The 17,005-nt window shown below is 35.8% G+C and overlaps 1 protein-coding gene across 1 annotated transcript in view; it reads left to right on the forward strand.

Moving 5' to 3' along the window:
* The first annotated feature begins 1,810 nt into the window (after positions 1-1,810).
* Positions 1,811-17,005, forward strand: part of CNTN5 (contactin 5) — a 688,982-nt gene continuing 673,787 nt past the window's right edge. Inside the window, exon 1 of the mRNA XM_082775391.1 lies at positions 1,811-1,956. The gene's annotated coding sequence lies outside the window, so the exon portion shown is untranslated. The remainder of the gene's footprint in view (positions 1,957-17,005) is intronic.

Here is a 17,005-nt window from a genome sequence, read left to right on the forward strand (position 1 = left end):
CGGTAACAAGTAATGAAGAAACAGATTTACAATTTTAAAATTAAAAAAAAAAAAAAAAAAAAGGAAGAGGTAATTGAAAGTCTTTTTATTTTTTTTATTTATTTATTTTTTTTTCCTCCCAACTCATCTTCACTGATATTAGTAGACAAAATTCATTCAACATGACGTTGAATTGTAAATCCTCTAACAGGCTTCCATACAGCATACAAGATCACAAAACCGTGTCACTCATCACTGATAACTTATCTTGCTAGAGGCATCAATATGAAAGACAAGCAAAAGACACGGGTAGAAAAACTTATATTAGTATTGCCGAGATTTAAGACTGTAGTTGTGTAAGAACCCACAGCAAATTCCTAAATTGAACAACTCCTCTTCCTCACGCATCTAAAACAAACAAAGAATGATTCATAAGAAACAAATACGCAAATAAAAAAAAAATAAAAAAAAAAGAAATATAAACACAAATTAGTAGAGAAAAATGCACACACACATATATTTGTACACCACAAAGGTCTAGAAAGCATTAACCAATGACATGGAGTCACTGAAGCAGAGAAAAATCTCGGAGAATATGAGATGGACAACAGTTACTCAGTTAATGCATAAGTTAAAACAAACAAACAAACAAACTCATTACTTGCCGAAGGGGTGGGAGAAAAAGAGCAAGGAAAAAAAAATGTATAGGTGGGCAGAGAAGCATTAAGCTAAAGCAGAAAGTTGTCGTTGCCAAAGGATTAAAAACATAATAATAATAACAATTAGAAAAAAAAAAAAAAAAAAAAAAAAAAAAAAAGGGGGGATTAAAATCCTGAGGGTAGCCATTAAAAGCACAGAGCGGGAGTGCGCACTACGTGTAGTGATGGGCACGAAGCGGCCGAGGAAGGCGAGAACCCAACTCGCGCAGCGGCGAAGAGGGCGCGCAGCGGCGCGGAGCGGCGGCGAGGCGGGGCGCTGCACTCGGTCGAAGCGGGCTGCAATTAGCAGCGGGGGGATGAAGGGAAACGGGGAAGGAAGGGGGAGAAGGGGTTGCCGGAGCCGCGGAGCTGCAGCTGCCGGCCCCCAGCCCGCTGCCCCGGTGTTTTTCCAGTTACCGCAGCCGCGGTGTGAAGAGGGAGAACGGGAGCCGGCAGCAGGGTCGAGGGTAGGGAGGGTCGTCAAGGTTGGAGGGGAATAAAAAACGTTTCAGAAAAAATAAAAAATAAAAATAATAATTAAAAAAAGATCTATCTATCTACCTATCTGGAAGGGGGTGACAAGGAGAGGATGGAGGAGAAAGTGGTTTTCTGGGGAAAGCTGGTGGCTTGGGTTATAGGGGGCGGGCAGCAGATCAGGGGAGAGCGCTCGCCAGGTCGCCCTCTTGCTTCACGCTCTGGGTCAGAGGAGTGGGGACGGGGAGAAAATCGGGGAGGAAGGCAGCGAAGAGAGGGAAGAGGAGGATGATGAGGGGGAGGAGAAGGAGGGGAGCGGGGAAGGGGGGCGTCCGCGTGCGCTTAGGGGTAGGGGCGAGCCGCGGGCGGCGGTGTGAGATGGCACACAGATAACCACACACATCACACACGGACACACACACACATATACCCACACACACGTCCGGCCGGGGGCGGGCAGAGCCCCCGCCACCCCCCCGGGATCGGCAAGGGGAGGTGCCTTGTTCCCCCCCGCCGGGGAGGGGGCACGGCGGGGCCGGGAGGGGCTCGCGGGAGCTGCCGCCGCGGATGCCTTCACCTGGGTCTCTCCATCAGTGAGCGAGGCGAGGAGAGGCGGTCGGATCTGGAGAACTACCTCTGGATGGTTTAAGAAAAAAAAAAAAAAAAAAAAAAAAAAAAACAACTCCGCAATCCTCTGCTCCCCACAGGCTGAACAGCATAAGGGACTGCTATATTTGAGGCTGTCAGGAGGATGGGAGAGAGAGACTGAGAGTCAGGGCGCGAGAGAGACGGTGCCACAGCAGCGGTAAGTGCCTTTGCCATTCCCCCAGTCAGGCACAGATTTCCCTGGTTAGACTTTTGAGTGTGTGTAGATTATTTGTTGAAATATCCATCGCGGCATCTCTGTGAACAGTCTGTCGTGAAGCCAGCAATGGTGAGAGATCCCATTTTTGGGCTTCTACTGCAGGGTTTATGTGTTTTGGTTTTTGTTTTGAATCTTGCATTGAAATTGTTGTCATAATTGAGCAGAAAAGTTGAAGCAGAAATTACTGTGATCTGTTATATGCTTCCTGTCATTTAAGTAGCTAGCAGAGTACTGCAGTGGATGAGTTGTGAAGAGAGATGTGAAGCTCTTAGAACAAATACGTACTCTGGAGAAAGAATGCCTATCTTAATATGCTAATTTTTAAATGTTTTGAACTACCAAGCAAATGCTTGAGAGTGAAGCAAAATAATCTAGCATATTGAGTTTATGGTGAAGCACTAAAAGTTGTATTGTGAAGTTCAGGATGGAACTTGGCTTTGGGATAAACAATTATCTCCTTAATTAGAAAAGTACAGTGCCAGAACTGTTCTTTGCTGACAGGCAGAGGAGATGGAATTACATAAAGATGCACTGATTTTTCCTCTCTGAGGTGAGGACAGTAGATAAGACTATCTGGAATGTCTGTGAGCTAGCTAGATGAACTGAGACTTATTCCTGTATCATGAAGTATGAAACTAAGCTTCTATGTTTATCTCAGAAAAAAAAAAAAAAAAAACACCATCCATTACTCTATCTGTATTCGCTCAGATGTTTAGTTTCATTCCTGTTGAGCACAGAAACTTCATAAAACATAAGAAATATAAGATAGTGTGATGTGACTACTAGAGCTAAGGTTTTCTGTGTTGCAGCCTTTAAGAAATTTAACATTTTAGCAAAGTTTGTTCTCTTTTTTAATTATTATTATTATTAATATATATATATATATTTTTTAAGATAGTACTTTCCTTGAATGACTTTTCAGTGTTGTTTTCAGTGAAGGACCTGATGCCGTAATCTTTTACAGGAGTACAGCATTCCCATAGTGCTTGGTAGCCTTTGGATCAGACCCTGAAGTTTTAAACTACAAATAAATTACATGGTGACTATGAGCCAAAAGCTAAGGGGAATTCCTGACAATTAAAATTTGGATGACATTTTCTGTTTAATAAAACTGCAATTAATTATTTCTGAGATACGGTAGAACTCCTTCAGAAGTACTTTATGCAATCAGTATTATGCAAAATTAGTTAAAAATGATTAATATTATTACAGTGAACACCAAAAGAATTAGGAATAAATGGGCCATTACTTTAAAATACTATCAAATTATCTATCAGAATTTGCAAATATATCATTTTCATAAAATTTCTTTAACAAGTGTAGCATTTATCTGCAAAGTATTAAGTACAAAAAGAGAAACATACATATAGATAGATTTCAATATCATGCAACTTGTGAAGAAGCTTACTTTCCAGTGTGAGGCATACTAAAAGGAAGACAGAAAACTGAGACATGAACTCTAGTAATTAAAGAGTATTTCATGTACAGTGGCCCTCTGTGGCAGTATGCCTCTATCTATTAAGAAAAGTGGTTAAGAAGACAAAGTCTTAGAAGACAACAAATATATATATAAGAGGAGGTTAAAGTGTTAAATGTTCAGGAAGATGATAACAGCTAACTAGTTTAAAAAGTGAACTATTCAGCATGCAGTACTTCTGTTTCATACACTTACAGAACAAATGCCAATACAAAAAGTCAGAACTAGCGGTGTGTGACATAAAACTGTGAAGACATCTACAAATAGTCTGGAAAGTAAGAGATCTCTAGATTGTGATTTTGTTGTTCAACATGAAGCTGAAGGTTATATTTTTTATTCTAGGTTAAAATCTTAAGGAATGTTAATTTATTTTTATAACGAGGGTAGATGTATTAAGAATGATATTAGGAAATAGAAAAAAAAAATCTAACTGGCTGAAGAACTTGTTAGAAAATAAGTTTGAAAACAGATCTAAAGAAGTTTGAAACAGAAGTTTGAAAACAGAAAAATAACCTAGCATATAAGGTAAAGAGGATGATTAAAAACACAGCTGTTAGGAAATAAAAAAGGGCAACTTTAAAAAATGCACGACTTAGAGGACTGTCAGCACAGATTCAATACAGGAAGGTCATGACTGGCAAATTTGCTTGAGTCCCGTGAATAAGTTGCTGACATGGTAGACTACTGGGGAATCAGTGATATGATTTATGGGGGTTTCAGAAAATGTCCAGTTCTGTGCTCCACAAAATATTGATTTGGAAAGTAAATTTTGGAAGGAGTGCTGGAATGAATTCAAAACTGACTTAGAGATAGGGACCAGAGGGTGTCAGTAAAGGTAAGGAGCTATGGATCTGTGGATGAAAGGAGGAGGTTAAAAGTATGGGTTAAAAGTATGATGCTTTAAGTGACAGTCTGAGATCCTTTTTTTTTTTTTTTTTTTTTTTTTTTCTTTTTTTTGCTTGCTATAAATCTGTCACGTTCAAAAAGAATAAATCTGATTTGCTAGCAGTACAGAAAAATCTGTTCCACTGAAATGATTCAGAGCACTGAAAGTTTTCTGACTAGGTTAATGATATGAATATTGATTTTAAGTAATTAATGCAAGTCTAAATGCTAAAGGCATCATAGGAAACTCTATAAAATGTACATGCCAAAGGAGCTAGCTGAGGTAGTTGGTTCAGTGACATCGCAAAAATAATTATATATTTTTTTGTTGTTGTTGACCTTTTTTCTTGTTTGTTTGTTAGTTTTTTGTTGTTGTTGTTGTTTGTTGTCTTGTTGTTTGAATGTTTTGGTCTCTATGCATGTAACCTGAATGGTTCCTTTAGTTCCTCTGAATTCATTGTATAATTCACCACTCTTGATCCACTCCGTCCATATGCACCTGCTATCAGCTTGTGCCTTTCACTTTCTCTCAGTTTCAGGACCACCTCAATCATTTGAATAGTTTCTCATACTCTAAAATACTAAACTGAAATCTACCACACAGTCTATACTGTGGTTTTAATTACCGAGAGAAAATGTCAAACAGATTTTTGTTTGTTAATATGATATTGGAAGGTGTTCCACAGTTTTTTCTTCTTCCTTCTGCACATACCTTTTCTGATGCTTCTTGTTTTTCTTTAAGGTCAGTTACACCCCTGATTATCAACTCCTTAGCACTATACAAGGGGAAAATACTCTGTCCGGAAGTGTCCCTACAGAGTTTTATCTTCTAAGCAATCTTGATCAATAACACTACATTAGAGGCTAGTGCCTTTTAAAAAATTATGGAATTGTTAGAACTTGGTAAGATAAATACATTCTGATTCTATTTAAATTTAAGATTTCAAAATCTTATAAGGTGTGCATATGTATGTATATCTGTATGTGTTTATACACACACATAGTGTATATTGGAGTAATGATGCTGTGTCTTTGCAAGCTGGAATGGAAACAACAATAACATTTTCTGGTTAGTGGAAAGAAATGTAATCTGCTTGTTTTTATAAAAAAATTATTGAGTGATTTATGAAAGTATCCTTAGTTGTATGAATCATAAGAAAATGTGATCTTTGCTTATATACTACTTTCTAAAAGGGAGTTCAGAATGATTTTCCGCTGTACTCTATAAAAGCTGCAAATCAAGTTTTAGGTGTTGCAAGTGGATGTAAAACAAGGGAATACAATTGTAGAATCTGTATGCTGGGAATATAATAAAACATTAGTATTACCACCCATGTTACAGCGGATGTTCTTTAATCATGCATGCCCATAATTATTCTGTGTAGTCATCCACTCCTGAGCTTACAGAGCCATGAACCATCAGAATGATGTGGCTATTCATGTTTTCAGGTAGTAGTTACCAATGTCATAGTTCACCTCTTTACATCTTTAGGACTAAACTTACATGTCAGTCTCTGGAAAAATTGATAACTTCTCCATTCCCATACCTGGAAATAGAGAATGCATCATACTCTTTCCATCCATCAGAAACATCTTCTGGGAGTTTCCTTTTTCAGGATGCTCTTAAAGGTTTTATTGTAAATGATGTTAAACTGTGATGGTATCTTTGGAGAACCATCTGTGATGAAGCTAAAAGCAGACAAATATTGAAAGTTGCTGAGAGGGGTAAAGGATAGCAACTTTCCATTCAACATACAGAAGGGAGGACTTCAGCCTCCTTGTGAGTGAGAAATACTGAATATTTAATAACCAGAAGTTTAAGATTTACTATGTATTCAGTGGGACTCCTAGCCTGTAAATCATTTTGCTGAAGACTAAATGTACAGTTTTGTAATTGATGTAGACATAGTATCAGCTCAGTCTTTTAAGCATCTTCTCTTACTGAATTACAACAATTTGCAAGAATTCATGAACCCCATTTTATTTTTATTGTTTTTATAGTCTTCATTAAGTATGTGATGGACAGGGATTACCCTGTGGATGTAACATTTCAGGTTACTAAAAGCATATTACACCAATGCATTCAACCAAGAGTAGTAGCTACACAGATGGGCGGGTGAATGAAAAAGACTATGATTAAAATGAACATATCAGAAGATATGTTGAAATAATCTGCCCCCAAAATATGCTTTCAAAGCTGAGGAAGGCAAGGAGCTTTACAGAAATTTATTTTTTGACAAAATGATTAACTGTTGCTTTTTTGAGCACACCTGCACAAAATTATTTGTCAGTCTCACACAGACCTGAAACTTAGTGAAAAAAAACACATTAAAATGAGTCAACGAAGATCCAATATATATATTTCACTTCTTCTTTTGAGATGTTTGTCATAGAGAACATTTTCCAAAAGTGAAGTATTTTAGTCACTCAAAAAAAAAAAAAAAAAAAAAAAAAAAAGATTCTGAACATGCTGGAAAACTTTTCTGGCATTCAACATTGTTGGTGTAACAGAATCAATAAGCTTTGTTATATTTGCATTATTGTGATGCAATCAGGATTATTCATTTATTTTTATATTTTGTCACACTTTCTTGCAATGTCTTTGGTGGGGGCACTTGAACAGTTTCTGGAATGGATAAAAATACTGAAAATTTACTGAGCCTGATCTTGTTATTATATTGGAATTTCAGTATGCCTAGCACACAAAGATGTGTTTGTTTTCCAGACAAGAATTTGAACTTTTGGACATAGACACAGATTAAAAATCTGCTTAGTTTGTTTGTTTCATTTGGTTAGTTGTTTGTTTGCTTTTCTGTGCTTACTATTTTCTTTTCCACAAACATTTGCTGTTTGGAATATTATACAGCCTACTTTCTGGACCAAATTAATGATATCAAACTTTGTCTCTAAGGTTGCAAAAATATACTTTCAAAGCTGAAAAAATTCAGGCATAGTTCTAAACCTACTATTTAAATTACTTTGATGTGCAGTTCACTGACTGCATGTATAAATTGTAGACATAACCTGTACATATATTTACAAAAGGTACATAACCTGTACATATATTTACAAAAATGCAGAAGCCAGTTTAAAATGCAGATGACACAATTGTCTAATTGACATCAGAAGTCCATACTAAATAACATTTATATCAGAATTCTGAATGCCGTAGAATATTTGTTGTTTTATTAGCAATGTCCTCTGCCTCTATTATAAACCTTATCATTATTATCATCATCATAGCAACTAGGTACTATAATCATAAATCAAGATTGCATTGTAGTAGGAGCTGTAAACACAAAATGGTCCCTGAATCAAATAACATATGGCTTAACTCAAGAGCTCTTCCCTTTCTGCGATTATCTGTGACATTTTAAAAGCTTACATCTAAGGGAATACACCTGTCTCACAGCCCTGCAACCACAGTCATGTTCAGACTTCAAGATCACATCCCAGACCAGAGAAAACAAACAAACAAACAAACAAAAAAGATACGATCTGCAACACTATGATGTGCAGTGATCATGCACATCATGCACATGCTATAAAATGTCTTGAACATTTGTCTGAGTTCATTGTACCAGCAGTCCACAACAATTACTTCTGAAATGCATACTTTTAAAACTTTTTTTCTAAATTATTCATTCTTCAGCTTTCCAAAATTTCATGCTAAACAAACCTTGTTAAAAACAAGTATTTGGCCTTTCATATTAGATTCTACTATAAGGTAAGTTCTCCTTATTAAAGCATTGCATTTGCTTTTCTCAATCCAAAAAGTAATTTTAGAGAAACCAAAGACTATGCTCACTGCTTTGCAAAGGCCAAGTTATTGTTTTTTGTTTGTTTGTTTGTTTGTTTTTGACTTCTGCACATCTGAGATGATACAATTGCTTGATTTTTCAGTTTTATGCTTCACTACATGCCCAAAATGTTCTGCTCCACTGTAACATATGCAGTGTCATGTATTAATGCTTACATAAAACTCAGCTTGGGGAATCTGGGAATAAAGCCTTGACTTCTCTGATGTCATAACATCTCTTTGATGCGTATGTGCACAGCTTCTCAACTCAAAAACAGTTGTGTAGTATTTCCTCTATCTGGACTTTGGGAGATGAAGGTTGGATATTGAAATAGCTTCAGGCTGAGAAAGACTGACGGTTACACAGTTTTAAGAAAAGGCATAATTGAAAACATAGACCACATCAGATAACGAGGCAGGATAATTTATTAAGAGGACCACTGGCACACAAAGAGATAATTTAGAAAACATGATATATAGCTGAAATGTCTGCAGTCTTGTTTCCCCCCTTGCATATCACAACTGACTGATTGCTAACACCTAAGTATTTATTTGCCTTATCAATCACTCTGTGTCTGAGTCATTCTCTGATGGGTATAATCCTCTGTTTGTGACTTCACAAAACATCTCTAGAGGAAATTTGAATGTCATGAGCAATGAATTGAGATACTACTGAAGGTATCAGGTAGTAGGAGGGTGTTTGTATAAGGGGCGTATTAATCAACAACAAGATAAAATATGTAGCATCAAAGTATAATAATTTAGTTGAATTTGGAATAAGTTCTAGCATATTTTCTGAAAAGTAGAAGCAAAACAGTTAGACTGATTGATCAAGTCCTGCAATAAGCCAATAAGCCCCTTTCCCCCCCCCCCCCCCCCCTTTTTTTTTTTTTTCTGGAAAATTAACAAGAAATGTTGAGCAAATTGAGAAATTGAGACGCATTCAGAGCACAGGAGTATTAATGATTATAACCTAAGGTAATTTACCTCCAGAAGTTACCTGTTCAAAATTTCTGTTATCTTTGCAAGTTTCCATTAAATATGTTTAAGATTCCTTACCTATCAATCTTTGCAAAATATTTGCTTTGAAACAGCATGACTTTATCCATAAGGGCAATTAATAAAGGAATGTAAAGAAATTTGCAGAGGATTTATCTCAGACCTTACAAAAATAAGTTAAAATGTTTAAGTATGCATTTATAATTTATATACAATTATAGGACCTGTAACTGTTGCATTGTGTGAGAGAAAAACATATCAATGTTTTGTTATTCTGCTTCAACAGAAAATGATTATACATGTTCAAGGTGACATTCTGTATAAAATAAAAGCTGATATATGAGAAAGTATTGTCAGTTGAATAGTATAATGAAAATATCATCTGTTTCAACAAACTGTGTTGTTTTAATATGTTATCTAAGATTTCAGAAAAGATGGACTGTTTTTGTGGAACACTGCTTTAAAGAATGTAGTTTATGAGAAACCTCTCGAAAAAAGTGATGGGGACACTTGCTTTTTGCAATCTACACAAGTGTAACTAAGCAGCTTATTGGATCCCAAGCATTTCTCTAAAAACTACCTGTAGGTGGTATAATAAGATCTAGAATATCTTGTCAGTGGAAGAAACAGACTGTAAACAGTAAGGCAGTAATTCTGGACTTTTGTTATTACTGATGTTATTAATATATTCTGATGAGGTGACAGATAAAAATACAGAAGTTTATCTTTCACTGGGCCTAACCTTATCCTTTGAAGTGGTTAAGAAAAAAAAAATCATCCATTAACTTGAAAAGAAAAAAAAATCGTATCAAACAAATCCAGCTTTCAGGATGAAGCACACTGCACATAAAGTTATCTCACTTCTTTATACAATACTACAGATTTTAAGACACCTCACAGACAGAAATAAATGTTTTTCCTTTTTTTAAGGAAACATTCCAACAACTCAGTCAATAGACATTTTGTCAGACTATGGACAGAAAGTCCTACCACAGGAGATATTTATTGCTTTGTATTATTTCTTGTTTGGAATGTGTTAGTTACCAGTATATAAAAATCTGATTGGATTTATTTTTTTTTAAACTTTAGCTATATACATGTGTATATATATATATATATATATATATTTTTTTTTTTTTCCCCCTGTAATGTCTATTTTATTGCTATTTTCCTTTGATTTCCTCATCACCTGAGATTTTTCCACATGTTGGCTGGCCTGAAATTAGTTTTCTTAATTTGTATACTTGATTTGTCATTTCTGTAATTCAGATTTTATTATAATGCCAGACTAAGAAGAAGGAGATGAGGGAACTATTGAGGACGTAGCCCTTCATCACTCTCATTGCCATGTATGAAGGCAACAAATAAATGTATTTTGTTAATATAGCAAAGTCAGAGTTCTTGTTGGCTTGATGCACATTAAAGAGGCTCTCTAGCACTCCAAGGACCGCCAAATTAGACAATGCAGAGGAAAAAGAAAGAAAAAAGAAATAAGAAAAAAGCACTTTCACATAAAATTCACACTGCATTTAACAAGCTTAAGAGAAAAACACTTATCCCAAGTTGAAAGCACAGGTCACTGCAGCTTAAGGGCCAGGTTCTCCACTGAGAGGCTGCAAACAGAGGTTAGGTAGTACAGAAAAGATAGAGACCATGTAGTAATGTATTCCCCTTCCTCTGCTCAATACTAAGCGGGTGAAAGAAGTGGAAAATTAACATAAGTTACTTCTCTTTTCTGTCACAGACTTGCACCTGCATATCAGCAATATTGGGGATATGGAGGGTCAAACAACACACACACACAGAGAACACTGATCTAGACAATTGACTTTTTTGGATACACTAAATGGAAGCTGTCACCTGAACACCATTGGGAATCAGAGCTGTACCTGCCATCCCGTCAGGTTATATTTCTCCTAAAAATCCTTATAACACTCTCTGTGTATAAAATATCTTTTTAATAGGCATATTTTTTTCTCACATAGAGCATGTATTTAATGAGTGTGCCCTTAAATACAACGGAAGCCACCAGATGAAATCCATTTACAACTGTTGACTGGTGCATTCTTTCCCAGTTTGCACACATCTCCTGTGTTGCTTCTAGTTATCTTTCCTCATTACTTGGAGACAGTGTATTCTCACAACCTTGTTGTAATTGTGATCAGGCTTTTTTGGTTAGTCCTTACTCAAAAGGACTGGAAACCATCCAGAGCCAAATTCCATGTGGGCAAAAGGAAGTACAGCAACACTAAATTTGGTGAATCCTCCCTACTCATTTTAGGATGGCTCCTCCACCTTGAATTTACCTGTGACCTTCAACCACTACCACCCTATGAAGCACATTTTTACAGTGACTGAGGAATTCTAGGCTGGATTTTAAATCTGCTAAAAAAATGGATTCTGGCTATGCTAGCAACAAGCAGAACTGCACAAAAATTACCCATATTTGTTCTATAAGTGTCCATCTGCAGCAATGATGATTTTCTGCCTAAATATTTTATTCTTCTGTGAATGTGCAAAAATGTGGATTCTTTTCCCCTGCTGGCTCTGCTGACAAGCAGAACTTTTTCATACAGCTTTATAATTAGGCTCCAGAGTCCTGTGGAGACTCACAGCAGAGTTGTAGGCTTTATATTCTGCAACACTCAAAAGTTGCAGTTCACAGACACGTATGCTTGCATCTATCCCACCTCTTTGCATGCTATAACTAGTTTCTTCATTCCCTTTCGATCTGTCCCCCTGTGTCTAATAAAAAGGAGAATTTTGAGTAGTTTTGGTCCTAAACTGCAAATCAGCACTCAACCACCATGTGAAACTTTTGATACAATGGTGCAGTCTCAGGTTTGAGTTGAAAATCCCAGCTCAGGAATCCTGTATGGCTTCAGGTTATGCAATGAAACTACTTTTATTTTATTTTATTTTATTTTATTTTATTTTATTTTATTTTATTTTATTTTATTTTATTTTATTTTATTTTATTTTATTTTATTTTATTTTATTTTATTTTATTTTACTTTATTTTATTTTACTTTATTTTATTTTATTTTATTTTGTTTTATTTTATTTTATTTTATTTTATTTTATTTTATTTTATTTTATTTTATTTTATTTTATTTTATTTTATTTTATTTTATTTTTATATGCATGTGAATGTTTATTGTCGTTTCCATCAGTGTACAGTGTTCTTGATCACACAGCCAAGTGATGAGTATTTATAAGATGTTCCCATTAGGAAACATAATTGTAAAGAAATAGATCACTGATAAAGTTGTATTCTTATATACTGCTATTCCATGACCTGTGTGGAAGCCTATTTTCCTTCAAGATAACCTTCAAACTAATCTTTTTTAAAGCACATTATTTTAGAGACCATGAGGCTTTGCCGGTTAGCTCCGCAGATACTTGTCATAGCCTCAAGCAGTACTAAATTAGTAACACTGGACATACTCCTAAAGATGGCTAGCATCAGAGCTTTCATGAGCAGTAAGCTTCTTTCCAAACGATTTGGAAATATGAACTAATATGATTTGTATTGCTTTGTATTGGCCCAGTTTGGGGGGAAAAAATAAAAAATAAAAAAAAAAATCATGCTATCATATGTCTAATGAGAGTTATTACTTATTCTTTAGCACTATTACCAGCAGAGAAGAACATTTCCTGTCCTCAGCTCATTTTTAGAGGTTTAATTAATAATGCAGACAGTTGAGTCTGCCTGCTTTGACTAAAATAATTAGCAGAGAGTAAACAAACACTTTATGTTCCACTTTATGAATGGTGTGGTGCCACTTTAAATATTTAATGTTTGGATCTGAGTGACCAATCAATTCTTGCAGGGTGTCAGGTTACAGCTACCATCTGGTTAAGAAAACTAAGATATGAGCAAGGGTAGGCTCCCCAAACTGCATCTTACCACCAAGGGCTGCAGGAGATGGATGCAGAAGAAGGTCTCAGAGGAACTGCAAATGAGAGCATGAAAATATAGAATATAGAAGATATCAGAAAATAAATGGTAAAAATAAAAATAAAAAAAAAAAAAAAAAAAAGACAGGAGGGGGAGCTGATAGAAAGCAGTTCAGTGCAGTGCAATGGTAACTAGTTTAATTTTTAAATCAGTGCAATTAATCTCAATCTCAGGTCCTGTAGGATATAACGTCTCACACACATTTAAATCTCAGCTGTGACTTCTCTTTTCTTTGCATATTTAGAGAGAGCACAACTCAGACATGCACCTCTTCATCAAATTCGTTGGCATTTTATCATAAATATTGATGACTTGGAAAAGAGAAAACCCAGACCCACAGAACAGACAAAGCTTCTGTGTGAGGTGTGCTGGAACAGCGGTGATTGTAAATTTGACTTCAAGAAACAAACACATATACATGTGTGCAGCTTCATACATGAACTTAAACTGAACCTACACTTCAACAGCCTTGAAAGCAATAATGTTAATCTTAGGTGAAGTCCTAGACAAGTTGTTAAAGAACAGAAAGATATATATTGCAGCTAAACTTTACTTAATTATATGGAATGGTACTTTCAGAATTACAGCAATTTTACATTTTTATCTGAAACATTTGGAAACATACCCTCTATCCTCAAAAACCTTATGATTTGTCATATTAAAAAAAAAAAAACACCACTTCCATTAGTTTTTTTTTTGTTTGTTTGTTTGTTTGTTTGTTTTTTTCTCCAATATCACAATAATATTAAATATCTCATAAAATACATTTAAACTAGCTGTTTGATTCTGCCAAATGTGATTCACTACCAACTGCATAAAACATTCACAAAATCACTTGCCCATTTATTTTATTTATTCATTTATTCATTTTCCTCAAGACTAGATGATGATGTATCCAGTGCTGTGTGAGGCTGACAAATAATATTTTCTGGCTAGTGTAGCACTCAGAAAAATGTCCACAGGGTTCTCGTGCTGTGTCCACTTCAATGAAGTAATTGTGCTACTGCAGTCCACACTGAGGCCCCTGAGCTGTAATTTAGGGAAGATTTTCACTGCAACTCTTTTGTTAATCATGATCACACTAAGGAGAGAGACTTGCCTAATTTTCATATTTCATACTAAATTTGAAGGTTTAGAGGTATTTACAAAATACCTGTACCATTGTGTTTGGTACAGAAAACACTGTGTAACTTTGCAACCCTGCAGTGCCATTTATGTGTAGTTGTCTTCTGGAGAAATATCAAACTTCATCCACGTATTTCAGTATAGTCTGCTGCTTTCAACATTTTAAAGATCATGTTGCAAGTTACTTGCCGTTTGAGTAGTAGAAGCTTCCTGGAAGTGTGCAGTTGAATGATGGGACGCTTTCTCTGGGCACTGGTGTGTGGGAACACGTTTCATCTCCTCCTTGTGCTGAGGTGGGAGGCTTTTCACCTGTCAATGACACACACTGGTATGACAGCAGAGAAACATTAGATGAATGTGTAACTGTCTCTATTTTTATTTTCGCCCTTGGAAACAATCAACCAAATGTCACAATCATTTGAAAAAAATATAAAAAATAGAATGAAATAAAAGAAGGGAAGGGGGAGGAGGAGGGTGTTACATCACCTTTCATATGAAATGATTTAATTTTTCAATTTACAACAAGGTTTACTGGCAGCATTTGATTGCTTACTTGTTAATTAAGATACAAAGCTTTACAAAAAAAAAAAAGATTTTGTTCAAATATTTTGTTTCTTTCTGGTTAGATTTCCTCTCCAGATTCAAAATATTCTCTGGATGTATTTAAAATAAAATTCTATTCCCAACTGGGATTTTATTAGTGATTGTCACAAAACTGAAAAAATTTCTCTTTAATCTAGTTCTTATAACTACCACTGTTTCTGGACAAACAGGGACTTCATTGTCACAATATGTCCATTCTCCACTCTGTAAAAACTGATGCAAGTATAAGGAAAGAGGACGGTTACCTATTCAGCTGCTTGTCATGAATTTTTCTGTGACATAGAACATTCCTAAAATTAGCAGCAAAAAGCAATTTCAACAGATCATTTTGTTGCCAAGGTAATAAAAAACATGAGCTTTCAGAATAAGCAAATTTCTTTTATGAAGTTTAATATTCATGTCTGACTAAGAAAAAAACAGGTAACAGCTCTTCTTAATAGATAAGGTGCCCATCTTTTGGAAGAACAATTAACAGAATTTGGGCAATTTGCAGAGCCTGTACTAGATGAGGTGTGAATCAAGGAGGGGAGAAAATGATCTTTAAGTACCCAAGATGGCCAAGTCTAATATATGTGTATCCTAAACACATTTCAAATGTATGTGTGAGTGCACAGGGAAAGTTTTCCTTCCTTCCTTCCTTCCTTCCTTCCTTCCTTCCTTCCTTCCTTCCTTCCTTCCTTCCTTCCTTCCTTCCTTCCTTCCTTCCTTCCTTCCTTCCTTCCTTCCTTCCTTCCTTCCTTCCTTCCTATTGTTTTTTTGTTTGTTTGTTTGTTTGTTTGTTTTTTTCTTTTCCAGAATGGTAAGTTAAATTCAAAAGACTGTGGACTGTGACTGTGACCTGTGATTGCTGAGATATATCTTACTGTCCTCAGTATGGGAGGCTGAGCAGCTAGAAAACTGGTTTGCAAACACTTTATCTCAATTGGGTTTTGTTTGCCTTTGTGTTACTTATAACCTCTGCTACTAGTGTATAAAAATCTGACTTGAACTTTTGATTAATATGTTTCTTACTGCATCATCAAGGTTGTCTAGTTTACTAGCAGCACAGGGAAACTCACAAATATAACATTTTTCCACTCTTCAAATACAAATAAACTAGTTTGCACACAAATCCTCAAGGACTTGCATCCTGAAATACATTTATGACAGTTAATGTTCAGGGGATATTTCTGGGAAAGCTGAAGTAAGTCATATCTGGGCTCATATTGCCAAGGTACTGAATTTGGTGGGAAAAGAATGGATTTTAGTGGATACAAAAGGCAGAAGAAATCCCAGAGCTTTGGGCAGACACCACATGCCATCAAAAACAGCGCACAGTCCTCCTGCCATGGGGCTGTGAGTGATTTTTCCCCATAGAACTTGTTTTATAAGATGAATTCACTGCACAGTAAATAGTGATGATCTTTGTTAACTCTCATCTACCTTATTTGTCTAGATGATGAATCTGTAGATGTTCAAGGTTCTAAAAAGATAATGTGGTTTGCTGTTGGCTCTAATGGGGATTTTTTTTCCTTCTTTCTTAATAGCATGGAAGTTTACTGTTTAGTGTCATTTTATTTTATTATACTCATTTTTGGGGGTAAACAGTGGTGTATTGCCATTTGGTCAAACACATGCTGTTCTGCCACAGAAGCTGTTCATCAAAATGGTGACATTTCATTTCAGGACACATTTGGAAAACAGATATTGTTGTTGTTGTGCTTTGACTTGGGAAATGCCATAGAATGTACATGAAAGCTGACCTGTCACTGAAGTGGCAGAAGTCTTCCTGAGCTCAAATTCACAGTCACTTTACAATGGAAATTGTCCACTTTACCTCAGCCTTCTCTCACACTGAAATGAGGCCTGCATAATGCATGCAATGTTAAAACAAATTAAAGGGAGCACTTCCTCACACAGCATGAAGTCAGCCTGAGGAATACACACACACTAGTTCATAGATTTGATTTTTAAAAGGGCTCGATAATTTTATGACCAATAATAACATTTTTAGTTATGCATGCTAAGTTAGGTATAATTGGATTTCCTGCTTCATAGTATCAGCTACACAGCCTCTGCATCTCTGCAAGGCAAGGAGGGGTTGTATTTACATACACACATGTATTCATACCCATCACCTATACGCAACAATGAATTTTGG

Source organism: Aythya marila (genome assembly GCF_965140915.1).
Source record: "Aythya marila genome assembly, chromosome: 1".
Lineage (NCBI taxonomy): Eukaryota > Metazoa > Chordata > Aves > Anseriformes > Anatidae > Aythya > Aythya marila.